Source organism: Fistularia commersonii, chromosome 12 (assembly GCF_037954325.1).
Source record: "Fistularia commersonii isolate RoL2024-O1a breed Wild chromosome 12, RoL_Fcom_v1.0, whole genome shotgun sequence".
NCBI classification, from domain to species: domain Eukaryota; kingdom Metazoa; phylum Chordata; class Actinopteri; order Syngnathiformes; family Fistulariidae; genus Fistularia; species Fistularia commersonii.
This window is the reverse complement of record NC_141295.1, coordinates 11,548,493-11,562,524: the sequence shown is the minus strand read 5'-3', so window position 1 is coordinate 11,562,524 and position 14,032 is coordinate 11,548,493. Positions and strand designations below refer to the sequence as shown.

Genomic DNA, 14,032 nt, shown 5'->3' with positions numbered 1-14,032 from the left:
CATACGGGCTGTTCATCCTTGTATGACTGGGGTCCGCACTCGGCCCGCACGTCAAATTGCACAACACTTCTCCATTGTCTCATATATCGTCTGCCATGTTCTTTATGTTCTGTCAAAAATTCAAGTGCAAGATGTCACGAAAAGGTTCAAAGATGTTGTGTAGGATCAGTGCAAGCAAACAGCAGCCATAAATATGAACTCATACAAGCTTCTGTGTAAAAAGTTGTCACAGTGAGTGAAGCCATATTTTTTTTTTCCCTCAAAAAGAGAGTTCAATCGGTGGCAGAAAAAAATCATTAAAATGTTCAAAAGCAACTAACACTCTTTGTCCTTTGGAGCATGTTGAAACTGGAGTGAGAGCACAGGCAATGACTTTTTCTCTCTCTTTTTTTTTTTTTTTTAAATAACCACAATTGATCTTTTGCTCTATTTCTTCATCTGTGATCTGGGGTACTTCCTTTTGTGATTTGTTTGGCTAAGAGTTACAGAAACTAGAAATTGTTTAATGTATTTATATATTTTTAACAACCATCATGAAGAGGCATCTAAAAATTCAGATCAATGCACATGTTCTTGTTAAACATTAGGAAATATTCTATTCCATTCCAAGCCTCATCAACATTTAGAGCTTCAGTGCATTGGGTTTAGAGGTAGTAATGAAAACACTGGTGAAAAGAAATTGTGTTGCATCCAGACAACTTTCACCATACATTTCAACATAACAGCAAGAATCAAAGGAACTATGCATCAATGTTATTACTTTGTCAGCTTGCAGCAGAGTACTTAGCAGAGAGTGAAGTTGGCAAAGTCTTGGCTTGGTCAGAATCTTTGATTTCCAGTTACTGACTGCTGGTCCTCGGTGACTATTACATGGTATTCAAATGAAAGTGACACTAAACAAGGTAATGGATTTACATTGAAAGAGCTGCTGTGCAAGAGACACAAAATTGTTAATAGATTCACTTGTGCATGGAATTAAATGGATATGTTTCAGTAACACCTGTCTTTTTTCCAAAAGAGTTGAGAACCTTCAACAGTTTCACATTTTTAAAATGAGAAGACAGTTATCACACCTCAGCTTTGGCAGGATGAGTAATTTACAGCTTGCTGGCATAGAATAGTTGTGACAACACCGCAATCTCTCCCTCTGTAAAGATCTACATAACCTGCAAAATGCAGTCAAACTGTACATTAATAGTTTGATTTGTGTGTTAAGTATGTGCAAATTACCTGAAGTACATCCTGTTTCTGATGTGTGCTCATGCTTTGCCAGCAGGTTAATATATACCCTCACTTTCAGCATACAGTACAAACTTCTTTCAGGTAATTGTGGTGTACAATGTACATTTTCAGCTACCTCTGAACCACAACCTCAAAACCACAAGCATTTCAGTAATGTCAGGTGGTTGAATAATTTATGCTGTCTTCTTTGTTTAATTTGCACATAAATAGGAATGACAAACCACTAGAGCGTGTCAGAAACTTCAGGCTGAAGTTTAAACGATCTTTTTTCTTTGCATAGTATTTAAGAGAAATTAAATAAAGTACTGCAGAAATTGTGCAAAGTTCTCTAACACACCAAAAAGAACGAAAGTTTAAACAGCATTCAAATCCCCTGATCCTAGCTATTTAGATAGTTCTGACAAAAACTGGAATGGCTGAAAAAAATGCATAACAGAAAGCTTGTTATACAAAAATGCATTATTTATATGGTACTCTCATTAGGTAGGTGAAGAATTTTTATGGACATAGTGAGAGAGGATATAAAGTTAGTTGGTATGAGAGAGGGGGATACAGAGAATAGGGTTAGATGGAGAAGGTTGATTCGCTGTGGCAACCCCTGAGGGGAAAAGCCGAAAGGAAAGGAAGACGACTCATTAGGTAGGTGAGTGTTCGAAAACACCGGTTTAACACCCATTTAATTTGAAAAATGAATTTGCACTCGCTCCCTCACAACATGTTCACTGTCGCAGAAGATGATTACATTGTTGGCAGTTCATGTGAAGAAGTGAAGTGAATGTGTTGTGTGGTTTCCTATCCATTTCTGTCCCTCCCTTTCGAGGTTTTAATCAAAAGTCTATTACAAATGAAAAGAATACCGAACATCACTTCACCTTTGCTGTTGCAAAGTGAGATCCCCAACACAACATTTATCACTGACAAAAACACATGAGAAAGAGAACAGTCCGAGGGAGGCAGCCTTTGAATAACACTAATGTTGGGCTGTGACTGGAATCCCAGGTATGCTTAGACTGATACTGTGTAATTTGGCAAACAGCTTGATTTCAATGATTCTCAACGGGACAGTGATACAGTCACCATTATGAAAAGGCAGAAATTGCATTATTAATAGATTGCTTCAAGGTTGTCAACGTTGCCACCATCACAAATACACAAACAAAAAATAAAAAATTACTAGTCAAACACCAATGATATACAGCCATATCATACCAAAACTGTCAAATGTATTTCTGGATTGGTAGCAATCCAATCATCTAACCAAAAGCAGTGTATCTCAGGTAAATTAGAGACTATTACTCTTTGGTCTGTGAATTAAGGAACTAAAACAGTGGATTGCTTTGACATTATGCGCATCACTTATGACACACTTTAAAAAAAACTGCACTTGAAATTATTGCTGTTATTTGAAGTGTAGACACAGTCACCTTTCACATGTCCATTGTGTTTGCAATGTGCTGCTTCCAGGTGAGCCATTTCCTTGTGTATTTCACAGTCTAATCTCCTCTACAGACATAATAATAACACGTCTGAGCAAAGTGTTTTCATGCAACCTGGAAACAGATCATTGAGGTAGTACCATAGAAATGGAATTGGTGACATTGTCAGTTGATGTGATCAAGGCACCATTCATCTAAATATATTTTGAAAACTATGTGGCAATTAAAGTATGTACACAACTTATCTCAATATACCAGTAACTGAAGAGGAATTGGCACTGGTTGCAGTGTTTGAGATAGCGGTGGATGAGATAGCAGTGGGTAGAATATTGGAAAGCAATCCAACATACTTGGGCAAAGGATGGCGAGAAAGACAGGTGATCAGAGAGACGTATATATGCTCGGAGCAATGTGGCAGTGAGGAATTTCCCTCTTGCTGAAAAATCATCCATCACCCAGTTTGCAAAGCAGTAGTGGATTTCATTACTCCAAGCTACTTCTTTGTCTTCTTTCTTTATCTGTTACTCCCCCCCCCCCCACACACACCCACTTTGTCCCCCTATACACTGCTCTCTTGAACATCTAAAAAGGCAACCTTCGCTGATCACTGGAAGCCCTGACGACCACGCGGTTTTGCATGCTCTTTTATCTGCCAGCTTCTTTGCCTGTGTCTAATATTTTTCCTCATTTCTCTTATTAAATATGTGTTTTTTTTTCTTTTTTCACAGCCGTGCAGATTTATATCAAACCAAACTGCTTTTAAAATGACAAGTATATTGAGCTGGGCACCATGCCATACTCCGGATACATCAACAATAAAGCTTTTCAACTCAGTCGCAACAAGCAGACCAGCACATTTATCACTGATATGATTCTATTAATTTTGTTTCATTTTATTCCCCAAATAATATTGAATGGAGTTACGTTTGTACGATCTAATACAAGCACTGCGCATGGGAGGAGTGATCAAGCTGTGGCTTATAAAGCAGTTCATGTGAACCCTGATTTTATTGCAGCATATATATTTTTTTTACATGTTTTGAGTTTCTGCATGCTTCCAATGTGCCATTCAACACATAATAATCAAAAAACTAATTTCAGAAAATGAAAACAATAAAGTTGATACAAAACTCTTAATGAAACAAACACAGATAATATGGCAAGGAAAAAATAAATGTCCATTTTCCATGTGGATTATGCACAGACAATGAAATAATAGGACTATGTAAACGTTATTAGAAGGCTGCTGTCTTAAAAGCTCTTTTAGATTTGTTTTTTGTTTTTTTTTAACTTTATTAGTCCCTTGCAGGAAAATATTTCTCTGCATTTAACCCCTTATGGATGAACCATGAGCAGTTGGCAGCCACTTAGCAGTGCCAGGGGAGCAGTCAGGGGTTCAGTGTCTTGATAACACTTCAACAGTCATGAAGGAGCGCGGGAATCGAAGCAGGAATGTTAAGTTCCAAGGACTACTCAAATTCCCTGAGCCACACCGCCTCTTTATTTTGCTTTATGACCAAACTTCAATGCAACTTTCAACATTCCTTCATATCCTGAACAACAGAAATACACAAGGATGATGTTTTGTTAGGTAGTCTTCTAATCTTCCCAGCTTGCTTAAATTAGTGCCTCAGGGACTTGGTGATATTATATCAAAGTCATACTCAGAGTTATAATGACGGTAATCGTGGTTGTATTTCAAAAAGTAGATGATTTGCCAGCAAATGTAGAGATGCACAGTGATACCTGACCACCTAGGATGCACCTCTCATTTGCTGCAGCTGAACCAAAAGTGTAAACAGTCATGTCAGAGTGTACTCTGCTGGACATACTTGGACAAACTTTCTGAATCACAAATGGGGTTGTTCACAGCATTAAGCCAAGTGCAGAAAAACGGATCTTGGTAGACGGATGCTGGAATTGGAGCTGGCAGGCAGGAGGTCTCAAGGAAAACCAAAGAGAAGATTTATGGACATAGTGAGAAAGGATATGAAGGTAGTTGGTGTGAGAGAGGAGGATACAGAGAACAGGGTTAGATGGAGAAGGTTGATTCACTGTGCCGACCCCTGAAGGGAAAAGCCGAAGGGAGAAGACGACACGACAGGCAAATGTACTGATATCATATTCTGTGACAGGCTAATTTAAGGCCAATATGAGCTGATAGTATCGCAGGGGGTGGGGATGGCCATGTACGTTTCAGTACTTTTGTATGGAATCTCACCGTACGGCTACAGAACTGTGACAGAGTGACATGTCTATCAATGTGTCTATTGAAAAGGTCTGTAAAGACACAGAAAAGAATTTGAACCAAATAGGGTAAAAGTCCTGGAAATAAGTTATACAAAACAAGGAGTGTTACTTACAAATGTTTGACTGCTGACTGTTTCTGCTACTGTGAGATATGTTCAAGTACTCTGTCAAACGATTAGTCGGGTGCTACATGTTTTTGAAATTCTGTCCCTCACTTGGCTTGTTAACAACTTCAAAAAAACAGAGTACTTCTAAAGACCCAAATGATGCCAGAGGTGAGTAACACCACCTGGAAAAAGCCTTTTTAGCATGACAGAAAAAAGAACCACGTCAGGAGCTCCAGCTGGGCTTCCTGCTTGTAATAACAGCACGATCAGCTGCATGCTGAGCAGTTTGTTTGACGGGTTGTTAGCCAGAAACGTTGTGTCTTAAAAAAACAGCCGTCAATGTGGACCTAAGTGCATTGGCTGTTTAAAGGGATGAAAGCGGTAAGCATAAAAACAAATATACACGGATTACTTGACGTGAATGTTTGTGGAGCGTTGCAGATTCAACGACAGGTGTGAAGAGTCACGAGATAGGATAAATGTTGCCTGTATGAACAGCCTGCAGACCTGAGGTTTCTGGATGTGAACTCTCCTAAAATATAGAAACCAAGCTGATTAAAAATTTTACAGCTGGATTAATACTTGGATATAACAAGCATGCGTGTTTTTGAGTAAACAAACAAACAGACCCATTAACAAACGAGAGATTGGACATTCCATATAGGTCAGGAATCACGTGACCACTATCTCCCCCTTAAAAAAAAAATCCAATGATTGGAAAAGGTAACGTTTCCGCCGTCTAACCAGACAGAGGTCAGACGAGTCACCCGCCACCGTAGGACTCCGACTGGGGCTCACTTCCACCGCTTGGCCCCGTTTCAAAATGTGTCGACCGACCACGTACGCAGGTTTATCTTTCCAGACAGGAAAATAGGAAGAAGGGGCCGAGTTGTCGAGGCGGAAGGCGCTTCTCAGGCTTACCTGTGTTTCGAACTGCCGTTGACGTTGTACCGAGGCGAAGAGGCAACGGGGGAGAATGCGTAAAAAAAAAAAAAAAATACAGGAAACGTTTAAGAGCCACAACAAAAACGCCCCAAAGTTGTTTTTCTTAAATATTATTTTTTTAAGGTATATAAGTTGCTCGTTTCGTTTGAAAGCTGACTAGAAAAGAAGAGATTGGCAGACGGGAGGCAATCAGCTGCCTGTCCGAACACCTGAGTATGAGTGGAGCTCAACACGCGCGCCGACAGTCTTTCCCTCCTCGTGAACACAGGAACCAGCCGAGCGACTTTTTCCGCCTTTTCAAACTTTTTACCCCTAAGTTTAAAAGAAAATATTTCAAAAAAAAAGGCTTGCTACAAGTCCATGCGACAGCGGGAGACGAGACACTCTCACTTGTCCACCCCACCCTCGGCGTGTGACGGGGGGAGGGAGAAGCGTCGTCGGTTACCTGACTCCGCTGGTTCCGGTGAGAGGCCAGCCTTCCGGATGGAGCCCGCAGCCTCGGGTTTCCTGCACGGTTAGTGGCCCGTCTCAGCGACTCCTCTTTAGAAACACAAAACAGGATGACAAGATGCGTTCAGTTTGAAATCTCAGTGTCGGGCTCCCTGGAAGACAAGGAAAATTATGCAAAAGGAAAAAAAAAGCAATCTGCATATACAGTTACAGTCTTGGTACATCAGCGTTCAGAGATCAAGCATGGAATTGCTTTTAAAATGAATAAAAAGCGAACAATGTCATGATTTTTCCACAGATATGTCCCCAGTTTCTGTGTAGCTAGTACAAACTCAACACTGCAATAAAATATTAGAATCAGAATCCCTTTAATCTTCAAATGTACCAAGTACTAAGAAAAGACACATTAACTCCGCAACAAAAAACACAGGTTGGGCTTATGAAATTTATTAATTAATAAATACATTAATGATAATAAATTTATCAGTTGCATATCAATTTAAAGTCCAGACCCAACAGCTTCCAACAATAAGCATGGAATTGCCTTTAAAATAAATAAAAAGTCCTCAGACCTCAGACATTCTACCTCTGTGTGTAGCAAGATGTCTCAAACATTTTCACATCTTGTTACGGTGGGATGTTAATAGAGGATTGTGTGCTTGAGACATTAAGTGGGTTGCAGAGTAAACAACAACAATGTACAAATATATGTTTTTGTTATACCTTGCTTGGCAGCAGCACATCCAATGTCAGACTTGTGCACACAAAATGAAATTTCTTGGCAAGTGGATAACCACAGAATTAAATACACAGTATATGAATGATATATTGTAGCAAAGTTTTACCAAGCGCAATCATGAAGTGAGCTGTGGGGTTTACAGCAGTAATAGAGTCTGAACTTTGTACAGTAACAAACATTTTATACATCACTCCACACCACACCATGGAATACTTAAATGACAAAAATAAATGTAAAGACATATGTTATTTTCTTGTAGCGTTTTTGACAAATTGAAAGGATTTGGAGTCTTTGTATGAATGTCAGTTAGACTGATATTTACATCTAATAGTTTTTGGTTTAGCTATTTGTATAACCCTCATCTCGCATGACAACCATTTGTGCTGACAGATTTGTTGACGTGTCCGACACATCAGTGAATGTTAATTTAGATGTTTACATGAACAAGGTAGCCTGGGAGTGAGAGAAATTCTTCAGACATATGATACAATTCTTGTGGGTTGATGTGACAGGAGGCTCAAGAGGTAAAAGCAGTCATCTTAAAGCCGAAATTGCTGGTTCGATTCCTGGGGTCCCTCTAGTCTGTTGAGTGTTGGTAAGCAAGACACTGATTGCTCCCTGGGTGCCACCTCAGTGGCTGCCCACTGCTCATAGTTCATCCATGATGGGTTAAATGCTGGGTGGATGAAACTCCCACCAGGGATTATTAAAAGAGGAAAAAAAGGCTGCTAGAAGATATCCCATATTTTCTAAATTGATTGATTGTTCTGCTTAATATGGTGAAGCCGGAGTTAAAAATGTGTAATAGTGAAAGTTTTGTCTCTGTGTAAGTATATATTTTTCAAAAAGCAGATTATCTAATTTACCTTGCTCCACTATAACTGCATCATATAAAATAATTCATTTTGTTGTTGTTGTTGGCCAGAGATTATGAATGAATTTTAAAACATATCTTTGATCCATGATTAAATAGCCCTGTGATTATTTCATGCTTTTTCGGAAGACACTTATCTTTTATTTAAGTTAACTGTATAAAACAAATGACTCATTAATGTCCCTAATCCCAATAATAAATTAAAAATAACTCCCTTATCAGTAGACTTTTATCATTGCATTCGTAATACAATTCAGTATTATTTATTAATGTTTGTCATTCTATTCAGAGGACTCAGTTCATATATATATACTTACAAATTGACATAATTTCAGAGCTTGAAAATCTTCGATCGTTCCACTACTAAAGTATCACGACACCGGAAAGGTCAGGTTGCTATATTTTCATTTAAATAAATATATTGTACATGTATATTGTTTTTATATGGTCCAAATATATGGCACAAGGCTCCAAAGAAGCATAATGAAATGGAGATGGTCGGTTTCTTGGGCTGCAGAGACTGTTTGACCTGTGTTCGATCCTCTTTTAAAAGCTGATTTGCCACAAATCTTATCCATTCTTTATGGAAGGAATTTCTTAAGCATACTAATTTGAAGCCCGAATGGACTTGGCTGTGATCCACAGTGATAGTGCATGAAATGAGCACATCCACTGACTCGGCCTACTTCTGATTTCCCAAGACAAGAAAGTCTTGGTATCAACAACCAGACTGCAGGAGCACACAGCCTGATATCACATGGCTTTCCTCTAACAATATGGCAACAGCATTTGTTCCCTTTGTGTGCATGTGGGGGCTGCGGATGGTTGTTAGCAACCTTTCAGTAACAATATTTTGAGCCTCTCCTTTTGTACCTGTCTTTTCATGTGCACCAGTACTTTCTGAGCATTGCTTTTCTTTTCTTTGTTTATTTGTTTGTTTGCTCATCTGTCAGAGCTCGCATTTTGTTCCGGCAGCACCGGCTAGAAAGACAGTCGTTGGCCACTCTGTTTGTGTATTTTCTAATCAATCCACATCTGAAGAATGAACAGGATTAGTAATTATGTCGATCGTGCGACTGCCTCGGAACAGAAATCACTCCTTCATTTTCAGTTTGCCAACATTGTTAGGAAAGTATAGGTAGTAAACTATTAACAGGGCAGGTGATCGTTGATAAAAAAAAAAAGGCAAAGTTTGTGTCAGTGTGCATGACCCCTCAACTACCTTGGGTCCTATTTCATCATACTCTAGACCTGTTTATTATGCTTGTGCCATGCAGCATTCATACATAAACCTTAATATCGTTGCCCATAAACCAGTTTCAACCTATGTAGTTTAACTCCCTACATAATTACATTACATGTGTATATTTCAATCTGATAACATATCGCATATAATTAGCCTTGAAATGAGATGCTGGCACTAGCAGATAGTGCTTGTGCCAGCTTTCCACAGACTAGAATGTCTCTCTTGGTTGATTATGCAACACGCTTGCTTTACATCCAGTGCCAGAATATTTAAAATTCTCACTATTTGCAAATTTTGCACATGTAATAGCTAACGTTGGCAACAGACCATTTAGGTAAAGTTTATATCCAATACAATATTCATATTGAACAAGATTCTTTTCTACTGTTAGTGACTGCCTTTTTTTGGAGTTTGATACACTTTTTGCAGTTGCACAAAAGATTCATAGTTATCCAACTAAAATGCCATTTAGGTGTTGAAATAAGGAGCAAAACATTTCTAAAAAAGTTTTGCAAACATGCACATATTTCTTAACAAGGTTATATGATCTAGATGTACAGTCCTTCTACAGAAAGTTTTGACTGTGGTTGGATATAATGTCACTGCATCACAGACTGCTTTCAAATTCTGTTCTCCGTCAGTGTTCATTGCTGCCAAATTTTGTTTCAAGTCCAGTTGTCCCTTTTCCTTTTCCTCATCTCTTCACAAAAGTTTTAAACACCACCCCCCTCCCTTTCAAAACTCAATATACTTTTCATCACACCTGTCAACTGCCCAATTTGCACATTTGTCCTACCTCAGTCTGTTTTTCACATTTATATATTTCCTGTATGTCCAACATTCTCCACAGTTTCAGCTTTGGTTCAGTGATCACAAATACCCTGTGGATGATATCATTGCAGTGAGCAATGCACTATTAAAAATTTTACTATTGTACAATTGTACTAGGAAAAAGGGTCCAACCTTTACTTTGCAAATGATAAATTGTTCCTTGCGTAGTGTCCCTCATCTGTTAGCAACCCTTTATCCAGACAGAATTGGATAAAAACACCTCCCTTTTACCGCTTTATCCTGTTGCTACTGCCACTTATCATGCACTTTCCTCCACACTGTGGAGTCCTCTCTGACTTTGGCATTCCTATATTGAAACTTTGAATACAAGCTCAGCATTTTCAAAAAAAAGGCGTGTCACAATAATATGTCAGATCCCAGCAGATATTGACAAGTGAAAGGCCTAGTTTTCATTAAGACCAGGCTACAAATTTTGAAGATTAATGTTTTTTTATTCATTTATTTAAGAAAGGAAAATTTGTGTGCCAGATTTATTCTGTGGTCCTCACTAGCCACCTGCTCCACTTTCCGAGTGCTGCTGTTTTTTAAAGCCTCCTTTTGAGAGTGATTGTTTATCCAACATCTTTATACTTCTGTTACACTATCATGCCAGTGTTGCAACCAATCCACAACCCTGTTAAATAATTGGTTATTTATGTGTCACTCAATCCGGTACCAAGGAAGATGATCGTCTGTTTATATGCCAAGCAAGAAGGAACCAGACTGGGAGTTTGTTGATTCACTGAAACCTGTATTTCTGCCTCAGTAACAATGTGAATGTAATGCCTTCAAAGTAAGCTATTTGCATTCTATCTAAACATTGTAGTCATTACTTCTGATGAAATACTATTAGATTCCTTGTATACAGTTAGGCCAAGAAATATTTGGGCAGTGACACAAGTTTTGTTATTTTAGCTGTTTCGGAAACATGTTCAGGATAGAATCATATAATCAATATGGGTTTAAAGTGCAGACTCTCGGCTGTAATTTAACAGTATTCACACCCAAATTGGAGCAAGGGTTTAGAAATTAAAGCTCTTTAATATTCGCCTCTATCTTTTCAAGGGACCAAAAGTAATTGGACAATTGACTCAGAAGGCTGCAAAAAAATAACACCCTCAGTAACCTGTCATCAATTAAGCAGTTAAACGGTCTGGAGTTGATTCTAGGTGTGGCGTTTGCATTTGGAAGCTGTTGCTGTGAATGCACAACATGCAGTCAAAGGAGCTCTCAATAGAGGTGAAACAGACCATCCTAAGGCTGAAGAAAAGAAGAAATCCATCAAAGAGATCGCAGAAATGTTTGGAGTGGCCAAATCAATAGTTTGGTACATTCTGAGGAAAAAAAGAGTGCACTCGTGAGCATGGGAACTCAAAAAGGCCTGGATGTCCACAGAAGACAACAGTTGTGGCAGAATTCTTTCCATGGTGAAGAAAAACCCCATCACCACATCCACTGAAGTAAAGAACACTCTCCAGGAAGTAGGTGTATCAGTATCTAAGTCTACCATAAAGAGACACCATGAGGTAAATACACAGGATTCACCACAAGGTACAAACCATTAATCAGCCTCAAAAATAGAAAGGTCAGAATTGAGATCAACCTGTACCAGAATGATGGGAAGAAGAAAGTTTGGAGAAGAATTGGAACAGTTCACGATCCAAAGCACACCACATCTTTTGTAAAACATGGTGAAGGCAGTGTGATGGCATGGGCATGCATGGCTTCCAGTGGCACTGGGTCAATTGTGTTTATTGATGTTGTGACAAAAGACAGAAGCAGCCGGATGAATTCTGAAGTGTATAGGGATATACTTTCTGCTCAGATTTAGCCAAATGCAGCAAAGTTGATTGAACGGCACTTCACAGTACAGATGAACAATAATCCAAAACATACTGCAAAAGTAACCCAGTAGTAGTAGTAGTTTTAAAGAAAAGAAGTGGAATATTCTGCAATGGCAGAGTCAATCACCGGATCTCAACCCAATTGAACATACATTTACTTGCTCACAACAAAACTTAAGGCCAAAAGCCCCACAAACAAGCAACAAATGAAGACCGCTGCAGTAAAGGCCTAGCAAGGCATAACAGGAGGAAACCTAGCGTTTGGTGATGCCCATGGGTACCAGTCTTTGCCTGCAGTATTTGCCTGCTAAGGCAACAAAATATTGAAAAGTTAATATTTTACTTTTGGTTATGTTTATTTGTCCAGTTACTTTTAAGCCCCTGGAATGAGGAACGTTTGTATGAAAATAGCTACAATCCCTACATATTTAATCATATTTATGTTCAACCCCTTGAATTAAACCAAAGTCAAAGTCTGCACTTCAATTCTGTTGAATAGATGATGTAAGGTATTGGATGAACATCCCTCCTTTACTATGACCTTCACTAACACATCTGACAGCCTCCTGCATAGCTCATTGAAAATTGTAATTCCCAGGTTATTGGACTTACGGCAGAAAGTTATGAAAAGACAGGTTTTCTGTGTGTGCGTGCATGCACGTGGATGTGCACCTGTGTGTATGTGTGTGTGTGTGTGTGTGTGTGTGTGTGTGTGTGTGTGTGTGTAGTTCTTTTTAGGACATGCACGTCGAGTTCTGTGCACTTGCTCCACTTTCAGGGGTGTTTGTCCTTAACTTTGACATTTGCTTGTACTTTTTTTTACTCTTCCCATAATGTATCTTTCTACTTGTGTTTTCCTCTTTCTTACAGTATGGTTCACCATCAAATGTGCTTTTATGGAGACACCAGCTGTCCGCAAGAGACAAAGATTCCTCTAATCTGTTCGCTTATATAGTTTTAGTTGTAGTGATTACGTGGAAAATATGAATGTCCTCCCGGTAACCATGACTGTATTAATAGAGAAACAGCAGTTTTTTGTGTGTGTCCTTGCACTAACCAGGTGCTGCTATTACATAAAAAGTCTTACATTTGAAAATGTCAACCATGTACGACATTTAAAGCCATAGCTCATGGCTTTCTCACCATCACATTGCTGGAAGGGATCAAATAATGGGTGACTTCAAATGAGCCATCACAAGTCATTCAAGTTGTAGGAAAAGCATGCAAGGAAATAACAAAGAAAAATATTTGATTGTGAGGCCTCCTTATAGAAGAATTCATCTTTTCTGGCTGTAAAGGTAAAAAAAATATTTAAGATTGAAGAGTACTTATGTTGTTATGTACTTATGTATGTTAAGTTCATTTTCCTTTATCGACTCCTCACTCTGCAATGCAGATTACGTACAATTATAGGCATGGTTTTTAGGTATTTAATCTGTGACAGTACGTGATATTATCGATACCTCTTTGGAAAAAAAACCAATATTTATTCAATTTGTTTTTAGTCTCCTATGTGACGTGCTTGCATGCTGAAGTGGGAGGCTTTTATAAGACCTCTTCGTTATGAGTTTCAAACAGAACATTTTCAGAATGCAAACAAGATATATATACAATGGGAAGAAAAATGCCTTTCTTTCAGCTGTAAACTTGAAGTATACTTTTCAACATAATTGTTCAGTTCAAACTGGATTTCTTTGAAAATCTGGCTCTTAAAATGTTTCAATCGAAGTTTGACATTTAGGGACTCATGGTTAATTGCCACCTTAACATTCTCCAGCCACTGACAGATTTTGGTAGTCATAATGTCTTTATTATAAAATTATAACGATGTAGGCACAAGGTATATCAATTAGCAGAGCTCCCAATAAATACTGGTAACGGGTGAGTAACAAGTCATCCCGCCCAAAGCACGCCTTCACAATTGGATAACGAAAGTAAAGTAAGTTTGTTTGGTAAACTGGTCAAATGTGACATTCTGGGTGTGAAGCATTTTTAAATGGCAGTTCTTTGACCCCCACCTTGCTTTATTTCTATTGGTTCTTGACAGGTACTATAAATCACACAATAA

General features: G+C 38.6%; 2 protein-coding genes across 4 annotated transcripts in view; one reads left to right on the top strand and one right to left on the bottom strand.

The window, feature by feature from the left end:
- The window catches only part of palm3 (paralemmin 3), a 39,101-nt gene extending 32,797 nt beyond the window's left edge, over window positions 1-6,304 (bottom strand). For 2 of the 3 annotated variants that reach the window (XM_086157099.1, XM_086157100.1), the window contains exon 1: window positions 5,957-6,094. The gene's annotated coding sequence lies outside the window, so the exon portion shown is untranslated. Of the gene's footprint in view, window positions 1-5,956; window positions 6,095-6,189 lie in introns of those variants that run through there. The other variant, XM_086157101.1, reaches the window with a different exon arrangement.
- LOC147228818 (phospholipid phosphatase-related protein type 5-like) overlaps window positions 5,758-14,032 on the top strand; it is a 57,200-nt gene continuing 48,925 nt past the window's right edge. Inside the window, exon 1 of the mRNA XM_086157103.1 lies at window positions 5,758-6,494. The gene's annotated coding sequence lies outside the window, so the exon portion shown is untranslated. The remainder of the gene's footprint in view (window positions 6,495-14,032) is intronic.